General features: G+C 45.3%; 1 pseudogene; it reads right to left on the bottom strand.

Moving 5' to 3' along the window:
• Positions 1-642: 642 nt before the first annotated feature.
• On the bottom strand, positions 643-9,515 carry LOC149366381 (uncharacterized; annotated as a pseudogene).
• Between the last annotated feature and the right edge of the window lie 284 nt (positions 9,516-9,799).

Raw genomic sequence — 9,799 nt, 5'->3', positions numbered from 1 at the left:
TGAGGAAAAACAGCTATGTGTAGCCTTAGTTCAACGTGCCCGCACGTTAGCAAATGCACTGCCTGGCGAGTTCACTTCGTCAGCGAACCAAGATTCTAGGCTACATAACCAGCCCTATAAGGATTATAATTACAGAATTTTAATACGCCCACACATACCAGTTGCTACACATCAGTCGCGACGGTGGCTCGGTGGTTACAGCGATGCTGTCGAATCCTCGGTGCTAGGACATTCCTGCAAGACTTCCTGCCTCAGCCCTAAAAAGCATCGTGTGCTGTGTAAGAGTGATGTTGCTGAATGCATGACGCAATTCTTTGCGAGAAATTCACTGCCAGAATCAGAAAAGGGACACATCATAATGTAGGTCCAAACGTAAACGAAGAGTGATAAGGGCTTCAACGTTGGGCCGGCAGTAGTTTTCATTTCAGCTGCTGCGCTCCGGCCGCCAGCAGTCACGGAGTCTCTGTTCTCCTATTTCGTCATTAGAGAGTCCAGAGTTTGAATCATAGCAGCGGCAAAAAGGTTTTCAACTTCGAATCCAAAACTGTTGCCAATAAAAGACTCTTTCACTCCAGGACAAATGGCAGCAAAGCTACAAAATGCCGAACTATAGGATTTCACTAACAGAAAAAATTTGATAGCATCGTCCTCACTGTCCTTTATTGGTTTTCAACAAACAAAACTCCACAAGCTTTTATAAATAGCAATAAATTTTATGTTAATGGTCACTTATGTCAATTTTTCTGTCAATGCAATTGCCAAAGCAAGTTCACTTGAATTTCAATAACCACAAAACAATTGCAAGGGCTTGCTGTAGAAATGCTTAAATACCTCGAAACCATTACTACAAAATGGAATGAGGACAACTGCTGTTGAGACAGTGACAGTTTGCCTCCAAATCTACAGCACGTTTGTCAACACTGACAATGCCGAGGACATAATTAGTAATAAATACATGCCACATGCAAAGACAGCCGATTATTTGACAAAAGATAACGCACAGCAATCAGTGCAGTAAAGCATTAATTTTTTAAAATCTTAACCAAGAGAATGCTCTAAAGACCTGCAAACAAAAGCGAGCAATGTTTATCATCAGGAGCCTGGTCTTGGTTTCTTGGCTCTTTTGTCCCAATAATAAAGCCACAACACAAGCATGGAAGGAATAATAAAACAGCATGTTTTTCTGGTGCCATTACATTCACTTTTAAAAGAACACAACTGCTCTGACGAAAGTATGTCAGTTTGATAGCTAGTGCCAAACACTGCAACCACAGTTCACGCACATCACTCAATGCACTAAAATGAGTAAACTACCAGCTTGGTATGTTCAGGTTCATTATCGATCAGGAAAAGCAACTGAAAAATTGCTCTGTGCTGTTGTACTTTGAAGGCAGGTAAATTCGGACATTTTTTCCACAATATAGCAAATTAAGAAGTGAGACAGATTAGCTAGCAATGGTATTGACATAATGTTGGAGAAAGGTATCAAAACTTCAACAAACTAACTTTTGAAGCAGGTTTCCTGCTTTCATGGAGCTTTAAATTGTGCTTTTCTTTAAATGGCATTGTGCACACCTGACACCGAAATGGTTTTTCTTTTGTGGGCTCGCACATGCTTTGCAAGGTGCGACCTCTGTGTAAAGACCATGGGGCAGAGCTGGCACTGGAATGGTTTCTCACCCGTGTGAGTGCGAAGGTGTGCCACCAATGTTTTCTTTGCTGCAAAGCTACTCTCGCAGTGGTCACACTTGTATGGACGCTCACCCGTGTGAGTACGAAGGTGGTCCACCAGGGTTCGCCTCAGAGCAAAGCTGCTCTCACAATGGTCACACTTGTATGGACGCTCACCAGTGTGAGTACGAAGGTGTCGCACCAGGTATTGCCTCAGAGTAAAGCTCCTCTCACAGTGGTCACACTTGTACGGACGCTCACCAGTGTGAGTACGAATATGCCTAACCAGGGTGGCCTTGAGAGCAAAGCTCCTCCCGCAGTGGTCGCACTGGAAGGAACGGTCACATGCTTGGGTGAGAAGGTGCAACTCCTGGGGGCTTTTCTTCATGAAACTCCAACTGGAGTGGGAGGACTCGTACACCTGTTTACTGATGTTTTCCCCAGGTGACACTCTGAGCTTGGGATCAGCTGTGACCAGGCCTGCACAAAGAAAATCAGTATTTATAGCGTGCTACAGCCCCTCTGGAGGGCCGCCAGTAATCTGCAAGTGAAGAAGGCAATCTTACACAACATTTAGGGTCAATGAGTTGTTCCCGACAAAAAAAATTTTAACCAAATTTTTTGGTGCTTATAAATTAGCATGGAGTTGGATGGATAATGTCTTAGCCTTCGAACAATTACTCGGCATACTCTGCAGCCAACTTAAGGGTCAGAGCAACTTAGACAAAGTGCTCACATAATGCCTGGCTTCTAGGGAGGGATATTGCAAGTCTGTGCAAGTTCATGAATTATAGAATGTCTGTGAGCTTTCACTCGTGACACAGTACACTGCTGGTGAGTGCTTAGCTTTTGTCCATAAAATCTTGAACGTTCATTACCCTGCATGTTGCAGATAAACCTTCAGCAAACTGCTGGAGAAAAACCGCTAGACGACCGATTCCCTTTCGCTAAATGCAGCCAAATGCTTGATATCTAAATCTGAGCTGACCTGTCACGACCGAAAGAAACACAGTAATTAGCCCATTCGCCTCTGCACACTGCACCATCTCGGGTATCATCTCATATTGTCCACGTCTGGCAGCTACCAGGAGCAGTTTATTGTACCAACAAAGCACGAACCGCTTCAGCTACTCTGCGAACATCGTAAGCAAAGAATTTTTTCCCTGTAGCCCCCAAAAAAATAAGGCTTCGTGACTAAAAATATCTCCAGGTTGATATTACCAAGCAGAACTTTTTGCTGGGCTAGTTGGTTCATTGTGACATGAGTGAAACAGTGCGAAAGAAGCCCGAAGGCGAAACGAAGGGACAGGAAAGAGCACTATTACAATGAATTGCAAACTGAATCGCAATGAATACATACACAGCAGTTTTGAATGTTAAGGGAGGAAAATAAAAAAAAGAGCAATTAGGAAAACACATCTATATGCAATCTAGCATAATCAGGCCCGGTGATCACAAAAAATTAATTCAGAACAGAAGCAGTCACACTGCAAACCACACGGACAAAACCAACTCTGTCAGCTGTGTCACCAATGCTAGCATGAATCATCAAGGTTTCATCTGCACTCGTGCACAATGTCACACATAGAATGTCTCACAATATCCACTGTTAATGACGCAATGACGGTAGGTTGGTTTTTCAGGTTTGACATCACAAGGCAACAAAGGCTATGAAGGGCACCCTAGTTTAGGGGTTCCGGTAATTAAGGCCACCTGGGGTTCGTTAACGTGCACTGACATCGCAAAGTACATGGGGCACCTAATATTTTGCCTCCATCAAAATGCGACCACATCAGCCGGGATCGAACCCGCGTCTTTCGGGTGAACAGCCGAGCAACATAATCACTGAGACACCATGGCTCATTGTTGCAATGACGGTTGTGGTCAAGGCGTTAAAAAGGCAGGGACGAATACAGCCCATTTTCATGCACCACAGTCTGAGATCACTGGCTATGGTGCTTTTTTCACGTTATGAACATCAGGCAGTTCATCCTGAAAATGCTGGATGCACTGGTTTTGGAAGATGGTCCTTTGGGCAGCTTGTGTACTCGTTGGTCAACAATATTGGTTTTGATGCCTGCAAAATGAAACAGAGCAGAGAAGTTGATTAGAATAAAAACTGCAAGCTGCAGTATTTTGTTAAAGAGAGAGTCTGCCGACTTTTATCAACTTAATCTTTTCTGTAACACTCGAGAGCTCCTTGTCCAAATAAGCAAATCTACGCTGTGGTGCTGCGATTTGCAGAAGCATTTGAAATCGAATATTTTCATTATCGTAGTCTCGTCTTCTTATGGCAGAGTGCGTCTGAAAACCCCAATATCGAGCACAGGATATACCCGCATAGAAACTCTAAGCAACTCTGCGGACCCGACTGCTGTGCCTCCCAGGCAGCATGCAGTGGCAGTAATGAGTGCCACATTACATGAGATGCACGAGTGTTATCAAAACTACTGTTGAAAGCACTAAGGCAGTCTTAAACATACTACAAATAAATTAGTACTGCTGATAGCGCCACGAATCATCATACTGTGAGTTTATTGATGCTCAAAGCCATCGGTACACAGCTTTATCTTTTGTCTGTGACACAAGATGACCAGACATATCTCAATTGATCACGGCCACGCGGAACTGCTTTCACATTTTTCCACATTGTTGTAGTTTCTTTTGTCTTATGTCAAATGTTCGTTGCAAAGCCTTAAATTGAGTGAGTGCGCACAAGAACTGCATTCATTTTATTTGACAACCGCCAAGAAGGCTTGTTGCTACGCTGCCACCGAATCATTCAATTCTTTGTGGGCACAGATCTGCAGTCAAGTTTTGTTTAGGACCCTTTTGCCGTCTCCTTGCTTGCCGGACTGCCGTTACCACTACGTGACAATATCTATAAACAGATAACAGCAACCGCTTCTGCCAACAGCAGCGCAACACCACTGCCAGTAAGTGGCTACAGTCTCATCTTTTTGAAAATGTTAGAAGAAATTACGAGAAAGCATGGCTAAGGCACGCTAGAAATGCTGACTAGTTGCAAGAGGAAAAGTAAAAACTGCCAAGCTTCTTCTAGAAAAAATCACAAAAATACACGTATTTACCGCACTGAGTCCTACTGATAAAGTGTAGCATTTTGACTCAAGTGTCTCAAGTTGTTCACAATCATTTTAAACTAGCAAAGAATACACATACACATATTCATATGAAGATTACAAACAACAAATAATAAATTCCAACACAATTGCATCTTAAATCATGAAATATGGATGCATGAAAATGTGTAACTGCAGAGTTTACAAGACAGCAGCTGCAACAGGTCAGTTTTAATGCGACAATGTTAAGGGCATCGTGTCACAGAAAAGCCAGCATCGTTGTCGGCGTCACTGGCTGCGATTAAAAAGTCCACGAAAAATCCCCAGAGAAGGAACCTAAGTCACGTGACCTTGTGACACCATCATAACCTGCATACTGGATTGCGAGCAAACTGCCCAACGTGGCAGGTGGCAGTTTAATCAATGATTGGCCATGAGAAGTTGCTTGGGAATAGCAACCAGGGTCACAGAAGCCCCACCAGTGGCGACGTCTGCCATCGCAGAGAAGAGTCGCATTGTTTAACCACTGCACTAGGAGAGGTATGAGGACTCCCAGGGGTTAATAAATGTAAAGCAGAGCATGACCACATCTCCATATATGGCCATTAACCTATCAACACTATCAGGTCAAATACCCTTAAGGCGGATTTTAAATGTCTCCTCCAGCTTTAGCGCAAAACCACTCCTTACGTACCAACTCCTAGCAACAGCCTTGTCTTCTGCGAAAGAGGGTGTCGCGCCACATAGTCTACGTAACCTTGTGGCGTCATCAAAGTTGCCACGGTGGTTCAGTAGCTATGGCGCTCGGCTGCTGACCTGAAAGACGCGGGTTTGACCCCGGCCGCGGCGGTTGAATTTCAATGGAGATGAAATTCTAGAGGCCAGTGTACTGTGCAATATCAGTGCAAATTAAAGAACTCCAGACGATCGAAACTTCCGGAGCCCTTCACTATGGCATACCTCATAGCCTGAGTCACTTTGGGACGATAAACCCCATAAACCAAACCAAACCAAAGCCTGCCTATCGGATTGTGAGCAAATTGACCACTGTGGCAGGTGGCAGTTATGATTTATGGTTTATGGGGGTTTAACATCCCAAAGCAACTCAGGCTATGAGGGATGCTGTAGTGGAGGGCTCCGGAAATTTCAACCACCTACCGTTCCTTACCATGCACAAACTCGCACAGCAAACGGGCCTCTAGAATTTCACCTCCATCAAAATTCAACCACCACAGCCGGGATCAAACCCATGTCTTTCGGGTCAACAGCCGAGCCCCATAACCACTGTGTCACTGCGGCGCCTGGCAGGTGGCAGTTAAATTGATGATTGGTAGCGGGAGGTTGCTCAGGAAGAGCAACATGGCTGCACAATCCCTACTGGTGGCTGTGATAGAAATAGCCACCTGCCAGTGGAGCGGTGCACCGCTTAACTGCTGCTCCACTGCACTAGTATTAGTATCGGGACTCACCACAGTCTATGAATGTTAAGTGGACGATGACCAATTCTGCAATATATGGTCATTAACCCAGTAAAGCTGACGTGTCATACCCTTAAAGGTGCAGTGAAGAGGAATCTGAACTCGTCTTTTTTGCCGCGGGAACTCAATGTACATGTTCCAAGCATTCTTAGAAATCTCGATTTATTGGCCTGTGTGGCTGATTTTTCTAATTAAATTGAATTATTGTCCGGCTCCCGCCTTTTTTTTTAATTCTCCCCGTGTGGTGGGCGGAGTCGACCAATGCGTGGAGTGCCTTTCACCCAGTCCTGTGGCGGCTTGCCACTCTGCAAATGGCGGAGTAATAAGTAGTAATCCGTAGAAGCAAATAGTCCGCACGTATTTTTTTATTTCTGCAGGCTTATTTTGCAGCTGTATTATCTGGGAATGAAACTATTTCCTTACGGAAACCTAAAAATCAAAATAAGGCGAAAGCAAAGCCACCACGGAGCTGGCTGAAAGGCACTCCACGCGTTGGTTAACTCCGCCTACCGTACGGGGAGAATTCAAAAAATAAAGACAGGAGATGGACGTTAATTCGATTTAATTAGGGAAATCGGCCACACGCGGCAATAAGTTGGAGTTTCTAAGAATGCTCGGAACGTGTAGATCGAGTTCCTGCAGCAAAAAGACGAGTTCAGATTCCTCTTCAGTGCACCTTTAAGGAGGAGCTCAAGTGTCCTCTCCAATTGAAGCATAAACACATGCTTTTGCACATCTACTCAGCTTAATTAAGTTATACTCCTACCACTTTATTTACTGCTGGAGACTGAATATCCTAGAGCCATGGGCGCCCAGAGGGAGGGTTGACCCCCATCCTGAATTTTGGATATTATGTATGCCCTAGCAGAAAACAACTACACAGCTTGATTAGCACGGTTAGGTGATAGTAACTTTTCGCACTTTCTTTATTAATATTAATTCTTCATTCATTAATAAAATCCAATGTATGTTCTCCAAGCCTAGCACTAATTTGATGTTTCTAATTTTTCTTTCATGTGGGTAGTTTAGACCACAAATGGTGTCTTTTTGGTGGTAACCTACTGTCTGCCCCATCCTCGGCCATCGGGTGCCCCCCTGAAAAAACTTCTGCGGGTGCCCTTGCCTAGGGCACTGCAGCTTTTGACATTTCTCCCTTACATACGTTTTGCCCAGAAAGTTGCAAGCAGCAATGTGATGCCACAAAGAAATACAGGTATAAGCAATTCAACAATGACTGAAAGAAAGCCGCAGCAAGGCACACTTACCCCGAACGACTAAGACAGAACGCTTGCAGAATAATGGAATAACTTGAATCTAACTATTTTAAGCAGCCATATGGGTGCATTCTGGTAGATATTAATACGTAATTACTCTCTAATTAGAATATATTCCAGGTTCAGGGTTTGCCCTTGTGGGGACGCCTTCGTCCCCTGTGTTCGCTTTCCCTCAACGCTCTAGTTCCCTGTACTTAGCTCTCCCGCAACGCACCCATCTCAGTTTGGTTACTCTAACTAACAGGGGAGGGCGCTCGCGTCGCAGCGACCCCAGCGCCACGGATGGCGTTTTGCTGCGCGCTCGCGGGAAGCGACGGGGTCTCTCCTCCCTGGGATCGGGAAGCGACCGGACGTTTCGCTCGCAGCTTCGCTCTTCGTCGACGGGCGCCTCTTGGTCGGAACTTGCTCCCGCCGAGCCCGTCCCGCTCGGCCTCGGAGTTTATCCCTTTACCCTACCGTGGGCGAACGTTCGCTCGTAGCCGTGCTGGTGAGTCGGACTTCCTCGATTCCTCAGTGTATTTTGTTGCTAGCTGGCGTTATTGTTGTTATAGCAATAAATGCCTTGTTTGTGTCAGCCAGTGTGTCGTTCCTTTGTTCCCGCAGAGCAAGGCCCGCCGTGGTCGGCGTGCGCTCGGTAGCGTATGCGACCATGGGGTGGGGTCCGCGCGGCTTTGAACTGTGTCAGCCGCGCTTAAACGGGGAGAACGTATTTAGCTCCCCCAATTTAAACCCCACACCCTTAACACATTAGACAATGGTCAACACATTCAGATCAAAGGATAAACGGTTTTACAGGATACGAGCATCAACCTATCGGTCTCCTGACGTTGGCAGCGGTTTCCCTTGGAAGATTCTCCTGGCAATTTGCAGTCCTCGTCCTTTCAACATCATTTATGATACCTGTGATATTTTATGACACCTGTGAGATGGAACAGAGGAAAGCAGCCCAAGAGACAAGAATGAAACAAAGCCACAATCAGCATTGTTAACCAACGTGCATTTAACAATAATAACATGAATGCCACGAGGACACGTCAAAGGGAAGATAAATAATGCAACGGAAGACTGTCAACAGTTTGTCCTTGCTCGGTGCAGACTATTAAAACGGTTAATTGTTAATGCTTGAATGACTCTATAACAGCAGCGTGCGGTAGTTTCTTTGCCACACACACAAAAAAAAATCAATATTGACATGCTCTTTTTTTCAACTCGTCGGCGCGATCAGTAGGCTACAAGTACCCCCATCTGCATCACCTACATCGGGCCCCAGAAGAGACAGCAGCGGTTTAAGCACGGTATCACAGTTTCTCGGGTGTCTAGAAGCATATGAACCATACCTTTTATGGCTACAATAGTCCTCGAGAAAGCAAACACACCACGAAAATCGGAGAATTGCACTCACTCAGCGAATAAAGGCAGAATGGACAGCGTAAACCTCAGAACAAAGTAAATGGCCCATCAACTGTAGTCACACCCGCTAGAGCTGAAAGCAGCTACGAAAAGCTCTCTCACGACTGTGTCAGCAAGACTGTCACATAAGAACACAGAGATCCATTCAATTTTTAGCGGCTAGCCAGTGCAAATCGGCACCTTAGCACTTGTTGCGTTTACTTTCACGCGGGTGCACGCGATGAATTATCCACTACGAATGCCAAAGTACTTCAACATGCACCAAAGGTAACTGATCTAACTCTGGTTACACGAGTAGCTTTGACTGCGCAAAATGATTTGCATCTGTGGCTAGACTTTGCAAAGCTTTGGCTTTGCTCCGACCGGTAAAAGCGCCGAGCCGGAAAAGCGCCATGCACGCGCAAAGACAAAACAGGATTTCAATATCACATGCTGCGGCTTGACATGCATTGAGCCGCATGAAGCCAGACCAGCAGTATAATCACAAAAAAAGACGTATTTGAGGAGCACAAATTTGCCAACGCATGAGTTTACTTGCCGTATGACAGCACCTGGCCGCACTCGAAGTTGTTGCCCATGTTGTTGCCATTGTTGATGCTCATAGCGATGCAGCTTTCGTTTCTATGTCAACCTAGATGGATGGATGGTAGTGGCTTTTCTCTTTGTACCGCGCGGTAGCTTTCGCCACCTAGCCTATACTTACCCCATTGTTAATTTATTTTTATTTTCCCTTTCTTTCCCTTCCACTCTTAAAATGTCTAGTCTGTCTATCCTTTTCCCTCCAAATTCACCCTTCCCTTGATTTCCGCCACCAATCCTCCAACCTCCCCTTCGTCAATGTCACGCTTTTCCCATCCACATGCCCGTCCTCCCCAGTAAATCCCAG

Source organism: Amblyomma mixtum, chromosome 1, assembly GCF_055824585.1.
Source record: "Amblyomma mixtum isolate Tamu chromosome 1, ASM5582458v1, whole genome shotgun sequence".
NCBI lineage: Eukaryota > Metazoa > Arthropoda > Arachnida > Ixodida > Ixodidae > Amblyomma > Amblyomma mixtum.
Note: the sequence above shows the minus strand (reverse complement) of the source record. Positions and strands in the feature narration are given on the sequence as shown.